At 35.7% G+C, this 21,583-nt stretch overlaps 3 pseudogenes; 1 reads left to right on the forward strand and 2 right to left on the reverse strand.

The window, feature by feature from the left end:
- Window positions 1-631: 631 nt before the first annotated feature.
- Window positions 632-1,719, reverse strand: LOC139176539 (olfactory receptor-like protein OLF2; annotated as a pseudogene).
- Window positions 1,720-10,190: 8,471 nt separating this feature from the next.
- LOC139176038 (olfactory receptor 5W2-like) lies at window positions 10,191-13,426 on the reverse strand (annotated as a pseudogene).
- A 6,217-nt stretch (window positions 13,427-19,643) lies between these two features.
- Window positions 19,644-20,596, forward strand: LOC139176540 (olfactory receptor 1165-like; annotated as a pseudogene).
- The last annotated feature ends 987 nt before the right edge of the window (window positions 20,597-21,583 follow it).

A 21,583-nucleotide genomic window follows, 5' to 3' on the forward strand; every position in this document is an offset into this window, starting at 1 on the left:
CCTTAAAATCAGGATGTTCATAATCCTACATTGAAGGAAATGATTTATAAAACAGATACAACAATGATCTGAAGCACAGGCTGGTGTGAGAATCAAGCTCAGAGCTTGCAGGAGAGACAGACAATCCCTGGAGGAGGTAACTGGGTTGTAAACTGCAGCACTCCAACCTGGACATACTGAGTTTCCTTAAATGACACGGTCTTGTCCACCTCACAGTCACTCTAACTGTCCAACCATCTGCACAAAATGCTTTGTCTGCTGAGTTGCATCTCTGTTACTTCCTACTTATCTCTTGGATACCAAACTAGTTGTGTTCATTTTCAGGAAGCAATTTTTAACTTTCTGCACTACATTTGAACAATGTGCTTTGGGTTTATGTTGTCCAGTCTTTTTACATTATGGTGCAAATATAGTTAATTATAAATAATGTGAATAATTATCTAATTAACACCTATCACTTCCATTAGAAAAGATTAATTTGTGTAAAAACTGCTAGATTTACCATTAAATTCAGAGGAAACAAAAACTTGACAAACTAACAGTTAAGAACTTTTCCGCAAATAGGGAGTCTTAAATATAAGTTCAAGACATAAAATGGAAGCATCGAGTATATAGGAAACAACACATTTTGGAATGACTTGAACATAATTAAAAAATACCTATCGATTAAACCAAATGAATCAAAACAATTTTGACTTTAATCATAGTGTAAGAGTGGGAGAAAAACATATACCTACAGCTTTACAATGGAACCACTTTCTTTTTTTTTTAATTTTATTTTATTTTTAAACTTTACATAATTGTATTAGTTTTGAGCCTCTTTCACATCGTTGTTTCTTAAGGTATAAATCAGGGGGTTTAATATGGGAATCACAAGGGTATAAAACAAGGAAGTCATATTGTCTTCATCAAGAGAGTAAGATGAACTTGCCTGGAAATACACGAAGAGCAGAGTTCACTGGGAAATTGCCACAGCAGTTAGGTGGGAGGTGCAGGTAGAGAAAGCCTTGAACCTCCCTTCAGTAGAGTGGATCTTTATCACTGCTAGGATGATGTAACAGTAAGACAGAAAAGGACCTGAAAGCGTAATCAGTTCAACGAAGCCAAAAATGATAAATATCACTAACTCTTTGACCTGTGCATGTGAGCAAGATAGAGAAAGTAGAGGAGGAACATCACAGAAGAAATGATTAATCTCACTTGACTCACAGAAACACAAGTGGAATATTAATATTGTATTAATTAAAGCATCTACAATGCTGATCATGTAAATCCCAACCACAAGCAGGGAGCACACCCTGCTGGACATGCTGACCGCATAGAGCAAGGGGGTGCTGACGGCCTTGTACCGGTCATAGCCATCACTGCCAGCAGGAGACACTCAGAATCTACAAAGGTACAGGAGATCAATGACTGCAGAGCACAGCCATAAAAGGGGATTGATTTGTTCTTGGCAAGGAGGTCTATCAACATCTTGGGTTCAATTGCTGTGGAATAGCAGAGGTCACTGAAGGAGAGGTGACCGAGGAAAAAGTACATTGGCATGTGAAGCTGGGAGTCCATTTTTATTAAAATGATCATCCCAAGATTTGCAACAAGAATAATGAGATAAACAACCAGAAATGTGGTAAGTGTCACTTTGATTCTAGGGTCATTACTAATTCCCAAGAGAATAAATTCATTCAAGGAAGAGCAGTTTTCTCCATCCATTCTTCTTTATTCTAAAATGATCCAGAACTCATAAAAAAAAAAAAAAAGAGTGAGATCAAAGGTTTAACTTTTCTTGACATTTGGAAAAAAGATTTATTACAGTGCATTATATTTTTATATCCTTTATCCTCATAACATAGCTTAGAGATGTCTCATTGTATGTTGTTGACAAAAGTTGAAGTGTCTAGGATAGGATTTTGACAGTTTGATCCTCAATTTGGATGTCATCTGTGAGGTATGTGAATTGTGTGAAACTTCATTGCTTTATCTCAGCAATCAATCATGAGATTAGAGATCACTACAGGTTAATATGATATGAAAACAACACCCAAATTAAAGAGACAAAACTGGAATATACAACCGTGTATTTATAAGATAAATATACAGTTGAGCATAAAAGTGGTTATACTTCTTGAGTTATTTAAGAATCATATGCCAGAAACCAACACAACATTGTAAAGCAATTATCTTCCAATGAAAAATAAAACTTAAAAAGGAATCATAATTTGCTGAAGATTGTGTATTAAACTCGCACAATGAGCATATCTTGGAATTTAAAATGAACAATATGATATTACTATTCTCTGTATAGTGTTCATATTTTTGAGACATTAGATATTTCATAAGGTTTTATTTAGATATATTCCACATTATTGTTAATTACATGCAGGAGTAGTGTGGGGTCAAAAGATATGTCTCTTGATCAGCCAAACAAATTCCAACAACAAGTAGGATCAACACAGCCTTTTAGATTTTAGCCTCATTTATTCCAGGCAGCTGCTAAGGTAGGAGATGCCTGAGACAGGGGTTCCATACGTGGGTTGCGAAAATCCCCTATAGAAGGGCATGCCCATCCACTCCAGTGTTCTTGCTTGAGAATCCTATGGACAGAGGAGCCTGGAGGGCTACAGTCCACAGGATCACAAAGAGTTGGACACAACTTGAAGCAACTTAGCATGAACACACATCCATTAAAAATAGAAATGGAAAAATGAGCAATAAACATATCTTTGATATATTGCCTTCTATTTGTGTGTATGTGTGTGTGCATGTATTTTTGTTTCCCTGTTAATATATGAAAACTGGAATATGAGTGAGTTTTATTTTGCTTTAAACAAGTAAATATAATATGTGGTTGAATTTATACAAATTTGTATTTGTATTGTATTGGGATATATCAGTGGTCACTGGTGAAATATTGAAAAAAGTCTTAAGTATAGATATACCATTTCACAGTGGTAAAAACATGAAGATTATCTTCTTAATTTTGATTATTAACAAAATTAATATAACTTTACTTATCTAATCAAAATTAATCCTTTTTTCCTTGATTTAAAAGAAACATCATTTTTTTGCAAGGAGATTGCAGACTATGACTAATTTATCTACACTTTTCTAAATAATTTATTCCTTATTTCTTCAGACATAAAGTATTTTATTTTTCACTCTTATACTTGGTTACTTAGAAACCTACCTGTGGTCAGCAAGTCTTTCGGTGCTTGCTCCTGGTAACTGAACAACATATGCAAATCACATTTAATTTTTCATAGTGACATTTGGGAGTACATCTCTAAAGTTTTTCCCCTCATGCTTTTGTGTTATGCAAACATGTGATTAATTAAATTTCTAATTCTGTATTTTCCCCTGTGATTGATGCAACCATTTCAGTGATGGCCAAACTTTAGTTCTTTGCACTTGCTTCAAATTGATCAATATTATAAAGGTAAAATGATTTTAATAGTATGATTCATTGTTACCCTAAGTCTACACCATCCACTCAAATTAGACATCTAATGAAAGTGAAACAAACTTTCTATTTATTTTATGTTATCACTCATCCTGTTAATTCTTAAATTAATACAATAATTAAAATGATTATTTTACTTATTATTGTTTATTCTTAATTATTTTTGATTTTGTGTGTTTATTTCAGTGTCAAACCAAAAGCTAATTTCCAGGACTGATGTCAAGTTTACCTCCTGTATTTTGTTTAAAAGTTTTATGGTTTCCATTCTTATGTTCAAGTCTTTAACTCATTTTGAGTTGATTTTTGTGTATGGAATAAAGAGTATAGGTGGAGCCAGTGGTAAAGAACCTACTTGCCAATTTCAGAGACATAAGAGATCCTGGTGGGATCCCTGGGTAGGGAAGATCCCCTGGAGAAAGAAATGGCAGCCCCCTCCAGTATTGTTGCCTGGAGAATGCCATGGACGGAGGAGCCTGTCAGGTTACAGCCCATGCTGTTGCACGACTTAGCAACTCAACACAGTTTCATTATTTCGCCTGCAGCTCTCTAGTCATTCCAGCACCATTTATTAAAAAAGACTATCTTCCCCACTGTATATTATTGGATCCATAATTGTACCTTTACCAACCATGTATAAGGTGGCTTATTTGTTCCATTGTGTCTGTTTTATTCCAATACCATACTCTTGATTGCTATGTCTTCATAATATAGTTTGAAATCAGGAAATGTGATGCCTCCAGGTTTGTTTTGCTTTCTCAGGATTGCTTGGCTATTAAGCATCCTTTGTGGTTCCATGTCTCTAGGGGATTTTTTTTTTCTTTGTGAAACTGATAGGGTTTATATTGAATATGTAACTTGCTTTGAGTGATACAGGTATTCTAGCAATAATAGTTATTCTGATGCATGAGAATGAAATATCTTTCCATTTATTTGTGTCTTCTTCAGTTTCTTTCAGCAGTACGATGTTCCTGTATTTCATCAATACAATTTCAGTGTATAGTTCACCTCTTGGCTAAGTTTATTTTAATTATTTTATATGAGATTTTTTTTCTTAATTTCTCTTTCTGATAAATAATTGTTAAGTGTATAGAAATGCAACTGTTTTTGTACTTATTTTGTACCTGAAATTTACTGAATTTATTTATTGGTGTTGTTTATGGTGAAAAATTTAGTATTTTCTATATATTATATGATGCTACCTGCAAAGAGACTATTTCACTTCTTTTTCCACCTGGATGCCTTTTATTTCTTTTCTTTCCTGTTTGTTCTGGCTAGGACTTTCAAGAAAATGTTAAATGAAATTTGCAAGGGTTGGAATTCTTGTCTTGTTCCTCATCTTTGAAGGAAAGATTTTGCCTTCTCACTGTTTAATATGATATAAGCTGAGTTTGTCATTTTTGTCCTTTATTTTTACTGAGATACTTTCCCTCTCTAAATTGTTTGCTGAGAATTTTATCATGAAAAATTTTTGAATCTTGTCATTTGTTTCCTGCATTTATTGAGATGATTATATTACTTTTTCTTGTGTTTGTTAATGTGTATATCACATTAATTGACTTGCACATGTTGAACAGTCCTTGCATGCTTGGAATAAATAACACTTGATCATAGTGTATGATCTTATTAATACAGTTTTGAATTTGTTTTTTTTAATATATTTTGTTAGAGAGTTTTGCATTCATGTTCATCAGGAATATTGACCCTTGATTTTCATTCCTTGTTGTGTTTTGTCTGGTATTGAGTCAAGGTAATGCTGGGCTCATAAAATGAGTTTGGAGGTACTGCCTATGTTTCTATTTTTTTTTTGAAAAGTTTAAAAAATATTAATTATTTAAATATTATAAATCACCAGTGAAGTCATATGGTTCTGAACTTATCTTTTGGGGAAGCTTTGGATAACTGATTAAATCTCCTTACTAGTAATTGGTCTATTCAGATTTTCTATTTTTTCATCATTCAGGCTTTGTAGATTGTTATGCTTTAGGAAATTAACAATTTCTTCTAAGGCATTTGATTTCTTTGGGGGGGGAGAGGGGATGTGTATTGTTTATAGTAGCTTCTTATGATCCTTGGTTTTTGTGCAGTATCAAGGGTCTTATCCCTGCTGCCATTTATAGTATTAGTTATATGAGATTCTCCCTTATTCTTGGTAAATTTAGCTATATTTATCCTCCATTTTGTTAATACACAGAAGAACTGTATGAAAAAGATCTTCAGGACCCAGTTAATTATGATGGTGTGATAATTCACCTAGAGCCAGACATCCTGGAATGTGAAGTCAAGTGGGCCTTAGGAAGCATCGCTACAAACAAAGCTAGTGAAGGTGATGGAATTCCAGTTGAGCTATTTCAAATCCTGAAAGATGATGCTGTGAAGGTGCTGCACTCAATATGTCAGCAAATTTGGAAAACTCAGCAGTGGCCACAAGACTGGAAAAGGTCAGTTTCATTCCAATCCCTGAGAAAGGCAATGCCAAAGACTGCTTAAACTACCGCACAATTGCATTTATCTCACATGCTAGTAAAGTAATGCCAAAATTATCCAAGCCAGGTTTCAGCAATACATGAACCGTAAACTTGCAGATGTTCAAGCTGGTTTTAGAAAAGGCAGAGGAACCAGAGATCAAATTGCCAACATCCGCTGGATCATAGAAAAAACAAGAGAGTTCCAGAAAAAACTCTATTTCTTCTTTATTGACTATGCCAAAGCCTTTGACTGTGTGGATCACAATAAACTGTGGAAAATTCCAAAAGAGGTGGGAATACCAGACCACCTGACCTGCCTCTTGAGAAACCTGCATGCATGTCAGGAAGCAAGAGTTAGAACTGGACATGGAACAACAGACTGGTTCCAAATAGGAAAAGGAGTACGTCAAGGCTGTATATTGTCACCCTGTTTATTTAACTTATATGCAGAGTACATCATGAGAAACGCTGGGCTGGAAGAAGCACAAGCTGGAATCAAGATTGCCAGGAGAAATATCAATAACCTCAGATACGCAGATGACACTGCCCTTATGGCAGAAAGTGAAGAGGAACTAAAGAGCCTCTTGATGAAATTGAAAGAAGAGAGTGAAAAACTTGGCTTAAAACTCAACATTCAGAAAACTAAGATCATGGCATCTGGTCCTATCACTTCATGGCAAATAGATGGGGAAACAGTGGAAATCATGGCTCACTTATTTTTTTGTGCTCCAAAATCACTGCAGATGGTGATTGCAGCCATGAAATTAAAAGACACTTACTCCTTGGAAGGAAAGTTATGACCAACCTAGACAGCATATTCAAAAGTAGAGACATTACTTTGCCAACAAAGGTCCATCTAGTCAAGGCTATGGTTTTTCCAGTAGTGATGTATGGATGTGAGAGTTGGACTACAAAAAAAGCTGAGTGCAGAAGAATTGATGCTTTTGAACTGTGGTGTTGGAGAAGATTCTTGAGAGTCCCAGACTGCAAGGAGGTCCAACCAGTCCATCCTAAAGGAGATCAGTCCTAGGTGTTCATTGGAAGGACTGATGCCAAAGCTGAAACTCCAATACTTTGGCCACCTGATGTGAAGAGCTGACTCATTTGAAAAGACCCTGATACTGGGAAAGATTGAGAGCAGGAAGGGAAGGGGATGGCAGAGAATGAGATGGTTGGATGGCATCACCAACTCAATGGACATGGGTTTGGGTAGGCTCTGGGAGTTGGTGTTGGACAGGGAGGCCTACTGTGCTGCCACTCATGGGGTGGCAAAGAGTCGGATATGACTGAGCGACTGAACTGAACTGAACTGAAGTGAAAAGTACAGCTTTTATGTTGATTGCCTTTTTTTATTTCATTTGTTTTAACTCTGATCTTTATTATTTCTTTTCTTTTACTAACTTTGGACAGCATGTTTTGCTTTCCTAATTCCTTGGGGTATAAAAGGTAGCTCTAGCTTTTTCTTTTTTTTCCTTAATGTGAGCATTTTTTTTGCTGCAAACTTTCCTCTTGAAACTGTGTTTGTTGTAGCTTGTTATTGTCCTCTAATTTTTGGAATGACATTTTTCTATTTCCATTTGTCTCAGATATTTTTAAAAATTATTTTTTAATTTCTTTTCTGAACTCCTTGTTGTTTAGGGATATGTTTAAGCTCTATACATTTGCAAATTTTTTAACTTATTTCTCTAATTGAATTCTAATTTTATACTGTTGTGGCTGGAAAAATGTTTGATATGGTTTCAATTTTCTGTGACATTCTTGAATGAATTCTTACTGTCTGTCAGAGTCAGATGATCTGGAGACGTGTTGACCCTTAAAGTGTTAGTCACTCAGTCATGTCAGACTCTTTGCAACCTCATGGACTGTAACCCAGCAGGATCCTCTGTCCACAGAATTCTCCAGGCAAGAATGCTGAAGTGGGTAGTCATTCCCTTCTCCAGGGGATCTTCCTGACCCAGGGATTGAACCCAAGTCTCCCATATTCCAGGAAGATTCTTTACCATATCCCTAGGATAGTCATAAAAGCTGAGGTATATCTATGTGTACAAATTCCTTCCAAGGAGATACTGGTAAATTGGGGTGAGAGGCCCATAGATGATTGAATAAGTCAATTTTAATTTTATAATCCCATTTATAGGACTTAAAATATTCTTGCCTTTATTTCACATCTGCTGCTGCTGCTGCTAAGTCGCTTCAGTCGTGTCCGACTCTGTGTGACCCCATACACGGCAGCCCTCCAGGCTCCCCTGTCCCTGGGATTCTCCAGGCAAGAACACTGGAGTGGGTTGCCATTTCCTTCTCCAATACATGAAAGTGAAAAGTGAAAGCTGCTAGATCTCATAATAACAGCCAGTATGTAGATAAAATGTATGTTTAGATGCTCTGATACAGGGCAATCAAAAGGAGAGAGATTACCTGGCCAGATTACACATTTATATTCTCTAAATTAGCAACAATCCACCAACACTCCATTTTTCTTGGACGATATATCTCAAAAAATGATTTATACTATATTTCTGTTCATAAATAAGAGTTCTAAAATATTGTGTGTAAATTGAGGAAACATAGTACAGGGGAAAACCCCTGAAGTCTTTTAATTCTGTGGAAGAGGTCAGTTTCTCACAAATGCCCCCTGTGGAAGCCAGAGAATCTTCTTGGGCTTTAATTTCATTCTGAAATGTTTTGGCACAAAGACACTTTAAAATCATAGCTAGAAAATTTAAGAAACAGTGGTTTTTAACTTCTGCAACTGTAATAAATAAGTACATGAATTTTACATGCTTATTCAAATATATCTGTACTGTTTAGACATGCTGATTCAGTGCTTTAGCATCAGATTGTAGAATAGAAACCGACAAAATAGATACATATTAAGAATGTATACAGATGGATGTGCTTTAATTCTAGTGTGATATGTATCTTCTTTCTAGATCAGCACCCTAGTATTCCAACCATTTTATATTCTTTCTTAAAATTTATTATATATATATATGTATATACATATATTCAAGCCACATACAATATCTTCAGTTAATTTTGATTTTGTTAATTATTGATGAGTAATAAACACTCACAAATGTTATCTATTCTTTTTTCCTTCCTTTTCCTTTACTTTTTTCTCTCTCTCTCTTTCTCCATTGTGTCCCAAACATTAGGTAAGTGCTTTGGATAATACAGACAGAATGCAGAATCCTTGAGCAAAGATTGTTCACAATCTCATACTGTAGGCCATGATTTCACAAACAGGATGATATCAAATAAAGTGATTAAAGGAATTAAATGATTAAAGGAAATGGTTGTCTGTGAACTACAAAAAGGAACATTTAATCAGAGCCTAGAAGGGGAGGAGTTGATGGCTTATTATTAAATAAAACTATGCAATTTACCGAGGCACTTTAAATTGCTTTAAATTCTGGATTTCTTAATTCTAAAAAGGCGTGTGTATGTGTGTGTCTGTATGTTCAGTCACATCTGACTCTTTGTGATCCCAAAGACCGCAGCCTACCAGGCTCTTCTGTACATGGAATTTTCCAAACAAGAATACTGGAGCAAGTTGCCATTTCCTACTCCAGCAGATCTACCTGACCCAAGGATTGAATCCGAGTCTCCTGCATCTTTTGCATTAGCAGGCAGATTCTTTAGCACTGAGCCACTGGAAATTCCCTAAAAAGGTATACAGCTGCTCAACTCAAGACCTCTGTGTCAAATTATCTTCCTAAAATCATTTCCTTTTCCAAATTATTTTTGAATCTGACAATTAATATCTCCATTCAAGAGAACCTTTCTTCTGCACACTATGTTTTGACATTTGTTCTTAGTTTTTTCACCCGAAGTTTTTATCTATTTTTTAATTAATGAAAGTCTTAAACTTTACTATGAATTGTATGTATGGTTAGTTAATAAATGTCTCTTTATTCATCTAGATTATAAGGTCCATTTTTATACAAACTAATGGATTTTTCAAGAAATGTAAAGCATTTAGAGGCAGACAAAGAAACAGTAAATAGTTGATAAATATTAACATACTTGAAATAATAATACTTGAAGGAATGGATACACACAAAAAACATGATAGAATTTGAAGAACCAGGATTTGCACAGAGAGAGTTTCATAGATAAGGTCAAGACATAATGAAGCATGACAAGTTTTGAAAACTGCAACAGTTTCCTATGGCTGAATTTTAGTATAGATACTCATTTATTAAATAATTTGATAAAATTATATTTCTCACATATCATACCATGTAATTTTGCAAAAATAATAACTATTATATGTGTACACATATGTATGATATAAATATTTGAAACCATCTTTTATTTTTTAGTTTTTCTAGGGCATTTTTCACATCTTTGTTGCACAGGCTATAAATGAGAGGGTTTAACATGGGAATCATAAGGGTGTAAAACAATAAGGTCATGTTGTCTTCATCTAAAGAGTAAATTGAACTTGGCCTGAAGTACATAAAAAGCAGACTTCCCTGAAAAATTGCCACAGCAGTTAGGTGGGAGGCACAGGTGGAGAAAGCTTTGAACCTCCCCTCAGCAGAGTGGATCTTTCAGACTGCAAGGATGATATAACAGTAAAAGATAGGAATCCCTGAAATCAAGCTCAATTCAATAACTCCAAAAACAATAAATACTGTGAATTCATTGACCTGTGTATCAGAGCAGGAAAGAAGGCAGAGTGGAGGTAAGTCACAGAAGAAGTGGTTAATCTCATTTGACCCACAAAAGCATAAGCAGAATGCTAATGTCATGTGTATCAGAGCATCTGCCATTCCCACCAGGTAAACCCCAGCCATGAGCAGAGACATGCTGGACATGCTGGTCATGCTGACTGCATAGAGCAAGGGGCTGCTGACGGCATTGTACCGGTCATAGGCCATCACTGCCAGCAGGAGACACTCAGAATCTGCAAAGGTACAGGCAATCGAGAATTGTAGGGCACAGCCATAGAACGGGATTGGTTTGTTCTTGGCTAAAAGGTCAACCAACATCTTGGGTCCAATTGTTGTCGAATAGCAGAGGTCACAGAAGGAGAGGTGGCTGAGGAAAAGGTACATTGGTGTTTGCCGCTGGGGATCCATTCTAATCAAAATTATCATTCCAAGTTTCCTAGAAGATTAATAAGATAAACAAGTAGCAACATGGCAAATAAGGTCACTTTCCCTCCCAGATTACTGGTAATCCCCAAGAAAATGAATTCAGTCACAGAGGAGCAATTTTCTATTTTAATTCTTTAATTTTTCTTATCTAAACTTTGACAAAGTGATCAGCAAAACTATAGATGAGCGTATGGACATCTGCAAAATATCTGTAAAGGAGAGCACAGTCTCTTTGTGTAAATGTCACTTTATACTCAGAAAATTACCCAATCATGTACCTACTTTTTGAAGGAACATTGTTACCTACCTGGAAAAATAAAAACAAACACAAAACTATATTACACATTGAAAAAGTTTTATCTAAGTCTGCATGTCATCATGATGTATATAAAATTGTATGAGTTTTTCATTTTCCTAGATTTTTGCTTTCTTATCTATGGAAGTATAATTGGATGAATGTCTCATTCTATGTTCAAAATACCATAGAAGAGACATCAATGTTTGAGACACCTGGCTGTCAGTTATAGGATTAGGCATTTTCCATCTCTAGAAGTAGTTATTTGGACACAAAAAATCATTACCATTGTCGTTTCTCAAAAACAGCTCAGATAACGTTGGTTTAAAATGATTTTCTATTTGTTCCAGCGCATATCAGCAACAATTCATAATGAAAAGTACTATGTTACTGGCCTAGTCTAGGTTTCCTTCAGCATTTGGTAGACATGAAATAAGTATTATTGATCTTTACTATAGAAATGTGTTGCTGCTCTGACACAGTACTCATTACCAATCTCTGCAGTGCCCTGGTGCCAGGGGATGAATCCCTTGACCAGCCAAAGAAAAACGATACAAAGTGAAAACAACAGAATTTAACGTATGCATTTGCATTTCTTTGATTTTAAATTGGCTTTCATATTTAAAAAAAAGAAAATGGGATGAGGTATAATAAACACTTCTGATAAATATAGTCTCCTCCTTGTGTGTATGTATTCGCATGTGTCATGTCTGCATGTATACACATATCTGTTGATATAACAAATAGAATATTGGTGACAGATTTTCTTTAAGTATATATTGGCATATGATTTACACAGAATTGTTTGCACATATTGTTATTTATAGTGTGGTATCTAAATTATTTTTTCAATAAAATTTTAAGAAAAACTAAAATGTATGCATATACGTCCTCAATGACAAAGAGTAAAGGAACAGCAGGCATCAATAAAAGAGAGATGAGCCAGGAAAAAATACACGGGGGACCCCAATAATGAGCTGGTGGTGATGGTGACCAAGGTGAGCACATTCCCTATCATAGAGACAACGTAGATGACCAGAAACACAGCAGATATGACTTTCTGTAGCTTCAGATTCTGTGTGAGTCCCAGTAGAATAAACTCTGTCACATTATTCCTTTTCTCCATGTATTTCATATTATAGTTAATTACATTACATGAAAAAATGTCATTTTTTCATAATGCAACCTTGAACTCATTGTCTCTGGTAAGAAATACCTAAATTCTATTGAGTTCTGTATCCTTATGAGTTTATTTGTGATTAAAATAAAAAAAGAGTTTCTGATATTTTGAAAAATTACTCAAATTCTTTCCTTGGAGAAGATAATGCTTAGAATCATGAGGAACTTAGTGAACACAGAGGCAAGAGGAGATCTGTGTACACTGAATCATGTGAGATGACTTAGGGCCTTAGAAGCTGTAGGTCTCATGTGTAGTGGCAACTAAGCCTGAAAAAAGAAATATAAAATGGATGCAAGGACTATAAATTCAAAGTTAAAGAGTTTTCCTTTTAATCTTAGAAAATGAGAAACCACGGAAAGTAACTGGAATACTAGTGGAAGAATGAAGAAGCATTTGAGAAAGAAGGAATGCTGGATATAACTCTAATAGAGGTCTTTGTGTGACTTGTATGAAGCAGGTTGAGGTTCAGGAAAGTGAAGGAGGACAGATAAGGGAACCCCAGGGCCAGACTAATTGTAATAGTTGGCATAAATTTTACAGAGCATTGTTGATGAGAAGGAAATGAAAGGACACAGTTACTGTAATCGAACAATCAGTGTTTTGCCTGATTCCAGTAAATTTATAATGCTAGCAAACATATTTTCAATGACTGACATCATTATGGCATGATAGCAACTTATGTGGATAGTATTATTTCATTTTTTGCACAGGCTTAAAAATTGTAAAGACTATTTTTAGTCATAACAATAATTATTAACTAAAACTTAATGAATACTGACTGTGTTTCAAATTTTTAACTCTGCTCTAAATTATGTCATAACAGTATGCTTGGGGCTGGTGCACTTGGATGACCCAGAGGGATGGTATGGGGGGTTCAGGCAGGATGGCAGGGGGGTTCAGGATGAGGAGCACGTGTACACCCATGGCGGATTCATGTTGATGTATGGCAAAATCAATACAATATTGTAAAGTAATTAACTTCCAATTAAAATAAATAAATTTAATTTAAAAAAACAATGTTTAACTAGTAAACTCTTTTGATATGACCATGATGACTTGAATTACTTCAATAACTTTAGAGGCAAGTATATATGAAGCAAATACAACAGACACACAGGAACATACACATATACACACACAATATAGCTTTTTTGAATCCTCAAATATTAATTAATTAATGAGTTTTAGCAAGCTCCAGGAGATGGTTGAGGACAGGGAAGCCTGGCATGCTGCAGTCCATGGGGTCACAAAGAGCTGGACGTGACTGAGCAACTGAACAACAGCAACAATGACATATGGTGCTGCTTTCTTTGTAGATCCATTTTATTTTTATGTTCCCTTAGCCTTTTTGTTCTCTCTCCAATTTCCCTATAAAATATAATCTCACAGATTCTTCTGCAAAATGTTGAAAATCACAATCCCAGTGTTTAAGTATATTGTTTTGAGAATCAGAAAGACCAGATGAGAATCTTGCTTTCCCCTACTTACAACTTCTTGATCTGGGGTACATTTCTTTGCAGCTTCCATCCTTGTTTCCTCTAATCAAGACAGAACAATAGTGTCTACGTCACAGGTTGTTATAAAAAGAGATTCAGGAAACATGTATGAATATATCCACCACACTGTGGAGAACGCATAAAGGCATTTCATTTGTTCTTCTATTTATGGACACAGCAGTAGGAAGAATTGATGTTTTGTGCAATAATACAAATAAATTAATCTATTAAACTGAGGAAGAGTCATTTCCAATTTTACTTTTAATGAAGTCACAGAGACCCTTATTATGCACAGCAGTTGATCCCAGGAAATGTTCTTCACATTCATGTTTGAACTAAACAAGTGATGATTTATATCACTTAATATTTACATTTATTTACATGTGTATAAATTATATTTGAGTTTTATTTTCATTCACATGATTAGTCTTCATTATTAAAAGAAGTATCTCATGGCCAAAGAATTATATCTGATATTTAGCTAGATCTTAAAAATTTCTTAAATTCTATGAGCCATAATTTTTTCATTTGTAAAATTATGTTAGTGATAATTACAAACTACCTTTGAAAAATGGGGTGAAGTTAAAATGCTCTATTACTATATTTGAAAACGGTTGGAACACAATGATTACTGTATACAGAAAATCACAATTTCTATGATCGACACTATCAAAAAACTTACCTTCTGGTCTTAGATGATATTAGTGATTTTCAAAATGTTCAGATCTAATTCCAATTTCAAATTATCCTGCCTCGTCTTGGGATATGTAGCTTTCAGTATGAAAGATATGACATATTCCAAAAGACCCAGTTCAGATTATTCACAGTAGAAATATAATCCTTTTTATAAGTCTAAGTCTTTTCTTCTAGCCTCAGTTCAGTTCAGTTCAGTTGCTCAGTCATGTCCAACTCTTTGCGACTTCATGAATCGCAGTAAGCCAGGCCTCCCTGTCCATCACCAACTCCCGGAGTTCACCCAGACTCACGTCCACCACATCAGTGATGCCATCCAGCCATCTCACCCTCTGTCGTCCCCTTCTCCTCTTGCCCCCAATCCCTCCAAGCATCAGAGTCTTTTCCAATGAGTCAACTCTTCGCATGAGGTGGCCAAAGTACTGGAGTTTCAGCTTTAGCATCAGTCCTTACAAAGAAATCCCAGGCCTGATCTCCTTCAGAATGGACTGGTTGAATCTCCTTGCAGTCCAAGGGACTCTCAAGAGTCTTCTCAAACACCACAGTTCAAAAGCATCAATTCTTCGGCACTCAGCCTTCTTCACAGTCCAACTCTCACATCCATACATGACCACAGGAAAAACCATAGCCTTGACTAGATGGATCTTTGTTGGCAAAGTAATGTCTCTGCTTTTGAATATGCCATCTAGGTTGGTCATAACTTTCCTTCCAAGGAGTAAGTGTCTTTTAATTTCATGGCTGCAGTCACCATCTGTAGTGATTTTGGAGCCCAGAAAAATAAAGTCTGACACTGTTTCCCCATCTATTTCCCATGAAGTGATGGGACCGGATGCCACGATCTTTGTTTTCGGAATGTTGAGCTTTAAGCCAACTTTTTCACTCTCCACTTTCACTTTCATCAAGAGGCTTTTGAGTTCCTCTTCACTTTCTGCCATAAGGGTGGTGTCATCTGCATATCTGAGCTTATTGATATTTCTCCTGGCAATCTTGATTCCAGCTTGTGTTTCTTCCACATATGTCTTGAAAAATTGGGTGTCTGATGAAGAATATTGTCATGAAAGTTGTGGTGATCACAGGAAATAGGAGAAAATGAGGTATAGGTTCTTTGGATTGTCCTGGGGAGCTTGCAGTAGGAAACGACAAAATTCTGGGCATCAACACTTTGGCAAAACTTACTTTGAACGAAGCTGAAATATCTTATGGTAGCCCTAAAAGAATCTTCTTTCTTATTAAGCCACTAGGAAAGTTCCCCAAGTTTCTCAGTGGAAAAACTGTGTGTCAGGGCCTATATAGTCCTCAACATTATAAAATAATTTTCTTTATCACATGATCTGTGGCATTCTGCAATATTGTTGGCATTCCAGTCTATTTTGATATTTTCCCCCAATTGCTTGTTGGTGTCTGTTAGGATACAGTCTGATTTTGTATCAGACAAATGAAATACTTCTCCCTTTGAAAAACTTTTTTCAACAATCTGTCTGGGTTCATTAACAATTTATTTTAATATCTCTCTGGCTTAGACTCTTGAACCTCAACATTTCTCCTGACAAATATTGTCCTGTAGTTTAACTTGTATTTCTTCTAATTTTTCTTTTGTTTTTTTTCTCACTGTACTTGTTTTAGTTATTTAAAAGCATAACAAATTCTGAAAATGAAACTATTTAGTCATTTAGTATTTAAATGAGTATTTGGCACTTACCACTTTCACAAATCTTTAAATCTGAATTTGAAATCTCTGTTTTTTAACAAAAAAGATGCCACATCACAAATAATTAAGACATCCATTTTTTAAAATGTATTTACATAATGCAATCCCAACCTCTCCGTGGGAGCATGCACAATCTGGGCTTCTCTATCTAGAAGCACTGTCAAAGCTTATGAAATTAAGGTCTTCAAGCTTTAACTAAACTACATATTGGAAGATAAAAACACTGTTTCGATCCCTGGTCTGGGAAGATCCCACATGTCACGTGGCAACTAAGCCTGTGCACCATGACTACCAAGCCTGTGCTCTGGAGCCATGAGCCAAAAATAAATAAATAAATGTTTTAAAAAAGAAACAAGTTAGTATCATATACACAGTTCTTGCTTTAACTAAAACTAGCATGCAATTCTGAACAAAATTTGGAAGAAAGGAATTTAGAATTACAAAGTAATACTCTATATAATTAATAAACTTGTTGCACTAATTATCTTTGGTCTACGTGGACTTCAACTATCTTTATCATTTACATTTGACTTAGTAATAAAAAGCATACTAAGAAATCTGTAAAATACCAAAAAAGTAAAAAACCAAAAACCTTCTATTTCAAGTGATTCTCTTTTAAAATGCTCTTTTGATTGGATTTACAAGCATATTTGTTGATTCCATCACTGACAAAGCTTCAGTTGAAATACCAGGCCAACTGCACTGATGTGGTGACAATAGATGATCAAACAAGTAAGCAGATATTTTCTTTATTTCTTAGCCATATATTAAAAATAGCTTACACTTGTAAATGGGAACCTCAATTAGCTGCTGAGTTATAGGTTGCCCATTTGGCTAACTTCCAAAATTAGCTGCATCAGAATTTTCCACCACTGAATAATCTGTGGAATCTTTGTTTTCCAATGCCCCTACATATGTGTATATCATTTCCTACACAAGAAGCTGCGTGTGTGCATGTGTGTGTGCATGTGTGTGCCTGTGTGTATGTGAATGTGTGTGTGTATGAATATGTCCATATGTTCATTTGTGTATTACTTTTTGAGACCCCCTAGACTGTAGCCCTCCAGGCTCCTCTGTCCATTGAATTGTCCAGGCAAGAATACTGGAGTGGTTGCAATTTCCTCCTCCAAAGAAACTATGTAGTATCATCTTATTGGGTCAATATTTTATATGGCCTTTTTTTCCTTTCTTGATATGTGATGTAAAGGAGTAGGTGCAGGGATCACATGGATGAATTAAAAATATTAGTGCTATGACCTCTGTGACTGTAGTACAGAAATATAGCTGGATCTATCAGCAATATCATTGATCAGTCAGTCAGTTCAATCACTCAGTTGTGTCTGCCTCTTTGTGACCCCACGGGCTGCAGAATGCCAGGCTTCCCTGTCCATCACCAACTTCCGGAGCTTACTCAAACTCACATCCATCAAGTCAATGATGCCATTCAACCATCTCATCCTCTGTCAGCCCCTTCTCCTCCCACCTTCAATCTTTCCCAACTTCAGGGTCTTTTCCAATGACTCAGTTCTTTGTATCAGGTGGCCAAAATATTGGAGCTTCAGCTTCAGCATCAGTCCTTCCAATGAATACTCAGGACTGATTTCCTTTAGGATGGACTGGTTGGATGTCCTTGCTGTCCAAGCTAGGCTCATGACACCTAATCAATATCCACTCTACCAACCCATAGCTGATGGCACTTATACTCAGGGCACAATGAATAATAAGCCTAACTGGCTAAATGCAAAAGTATGTATAGTATAATGTGTGTTATGTACAGTGTAATGTTAAGTGTGTTTCCATATCAATGTACATAGAGATATATATGACTAAAAAGCACATTTTATCAGCCATATCTTGGCTTAGGTTCATTGGAAAATATACTAACATAATTTTTCATGATTTTAAGAAGTATAGCCTCTGTATGGTCTTCCCAGGTGGAACTAGTGGTAAAGAACCCTCCTGCCAGTGCAGGAGACATACAGAGACAGGGGTTCAATTCCTGAGTCAGGAAGATCCCCTGGAGGAGAGCATGGCAACCTGCTCCAGTGTTCTTGCCTGGAGAATCCCATGGACAGAGGAATCTGGTGGGCTACAGTCCATGGGGTCACAAAGAGTCCAACACGACTGAAGCGACTTAGCATGCACAAACACAGCCTCTGTATGGAGGTGAATTATTTTTAAAAACATCAGCAATAGGTCAATGACAAGAGAAATCATACTGTAAATTACAGAAGAGGAATTTTCTTTTAGTTATTCTGTCTATAGCTCATGACAATAAACTCTATCAGAATTCTTCAGGGTTTGAGTCCCTAGGGTTAGGTGGTTAGATATAAAATTAAAACACCATTATGAAGTATAATTTCTAGGCCTGCCTATTAGTCAAGGACATGTTTATTCTCCTGCAATTTCTTGACTGTTGCAAAAATAACAGATTATATTTCTTGCTATTATTATTAACTATATTTTGCAAGAATCATCAACTTTCTGATTAAAGGACTGGAAACATTTAAACAAAAATTTCAATTTTGATACAAAATGTGTATGCAGCATATTAGTGTTAGCAAGGAATCCATCATAGAAATACACCAAGGATATCTGGCATTTGGTGAGTTGATTTAACCTAGGATCATCCTTTCACTCTGATCTGAGGGATGTGGAATCCAGAAGATTTTTGGCAGAGGAAACCTATATGAACTGAAAACAGCAATATACAGGCTAAATTCTACTTTTATTAGTCCCAGGATCATCATGCATGTGCAGTTATATGTTTAACCCCAGAGAAATTTACTATTATATTTTTCTTTATGTGTTAAAAATGTTTAATCTTTCCCAGGCCAATTCTGCTATTATCATATGACTGCCATAACCCAATCAATGATTTGTTTAGTTTTTTTCTTTTTATTTCCTTCTATGTGGCCTGTGTTCTCATATAATTATATTCTATCTTGGGGATATTTAATACTCTAAACATTATACTCATTCAGGAATCATTTATATATAATACTACTATTGATAAATACTATTCTTTCTTATTTTCCAGATAAAGAAACTTAAGTTCTAAAGGATAAAGCCAATTTTGTTGAGCAAAGATTTCAACCTGACACTTCAGAACATCCCTGGGTATACACTGATCACACTGCCTTCACTAGCTTAGGTTGAGCAATCTTGAGCTTCTTTTACTCCACCTTCTCATGTTTCATTGCCCAAATTTAATTCTTCTTTATTTTTATCTTTTAAATCAAGATCCATGGTTCTGAGTGAAGGAAATCAGAGCTCTGTGACTATGTTCATCCTCTTGGGCTTCTCAGAATACCCACGCCTCCTGGAACCCCTTTTTCTGGTGTTCCTGACCATTTACACAGTCACTCTGGTGGGAAACCTTGGCATAATAGTGATCATAAGGACAAGTCTCAAACTCCACACACCCATGTACTTTTTTCTTAACTGTCTATCCTTTTGGGATATTTGTTCTTCCAGTGTATTTACACCCAAACTCCTAGATATCTTAGTAGTGGAAGACAGAGTTATCCCTTTCAAAGGATTCATGGCATAGTTTTTCTTTGGCTGTGCATTTGTGATTACGGAGATGTCCATGCTAGCATTGATGGCCTATGACTGGTTTGTGGCTGTTTGTAACCCCCTGCTCTACACAGTTGCTGTGTCTCCTAAGCTCTGCAGCATCCTTGTTGCCGGGACTTACACGTGGGGTGGAATGTGTTCCTGGACAATCACATGTTCTCTTTTGGAGCTGTCCTTCTGCAGTTCTATGTCATACATCACTTTGGCTGTGAGTATTCTGCCATCATCTCTGCTTCCTGTTCTGACACCCATTTCAGTCAACTGACGTGTTTCATCATTTCTACACTCAATGAGGTATGTAGCCTCCTGATTATCCTCACTTCCTACGTTTTCATAGTTGTCACAATCATCAGGATGCCTTCAGCTGCTGGACTCCAAAAAGCCTTCTCCACCTGTGCCTCCCACCTGACCGCCATCACCATTTTCCACGGGACTGTCTTATTCCTTTATTGTGTATCCAACTCCAAAAGCTCGTGGCTCCTCATCAAAGTAGCCACTGTGTTTTTTACTGTCATGATTCCTATGCTGAACCCTCTTATCTATAGCCTTAGGAATAAAGGTGTGAAAGAGACAGTCAGAAGTTTGAGAACTATGAAACTGCTTTCTCCCTCAATATAATTCAGAAGTCCAATAGGACTGAAAAACCACTTGAATTAAAGTCAAGCTGTGTATAACTCAAATAGATATGTTATGTTCATATTATCCCTAATAATTTTCTTATATATTTCTGATGCTAGTTTACCTCTAAGTAAATATATGATCATGTTTCAAATAAATTGTATGTTGCATTTTACTTTTTTTTTTTTTTTGATGGTCAGGATGAGCTACAATTACAATTATTTCTGAGTTAATATAGAAATAATACATTATGGAAGTCAGAGTGATGAAAAGATATATATTGTTAGAGACTCATTCCTTATGCTACAGTTTATGTTGTGATTTGTAACACTGCTGCAAACACAGATGATAACTCTGTTTAGTGTCAGGGTTAAGGTTAGGGTTAGGGTTAAATTTGTACTCAGGTTCTCATAACTAACTCTTTTGATTCAGTTCTATAAAATGCAACTTTTAGCTTTTCTCAAAACTTTATTTTACTCCAGGTAAAATGAGGACTTTTGAGTTTGCATTACAAAAATATTACCTGATTTTAAGCAAGAAGATCCTGAAAATAATAGCATCACTATTCTGTATGCATCACCAATATTTGAATACCAGTATAATACAGTTCAGTAAAAGGTGTTTAAAATAATACTGAATACTGAGAAAAAGTTAAATGTATTTCTAAGGAGATATAATGATTACCCAGTGGTAAAGCCCAAGTTAAGAACTGCTGTATTTTCTCTTCTTCTGACATACATACTCATTCATGTCTCAGGTTTGCACTCATAATCCAAAGAAGAAGAAATGCTCTTTATCCATAATGAAGTATGAAAAAATTATAATAGATTAACAGAGATGTTTTTGAATAACTGGACCTAATTATGAATCTACCTCATTCAGTTTCATAAGTCTTTCTTATATTCATTTGAAGTACCTGCCATTACCACATATTCTTTATGTTAACTTTGAAGTAAATCTCACTATCCATTAGAGCAACTTCTGACA

The sequence above is a fragment of the Bos indicus genome, chromosome 16 (assembly GCF_029378745.1).
Source record: "Bos indicus isolate NIAB-ARS_2022 breed Sahiwal x Tharparkar chromosome 16, NIAB-ARS_B.indTharparkar_mat_pri_1.0, whole genome shotgun sequence".
NCBI lineage: Eukaryota > Metazoa > Chordata > Mammalia > Artiodactyla > Bovidae > Bos > Bos indicus.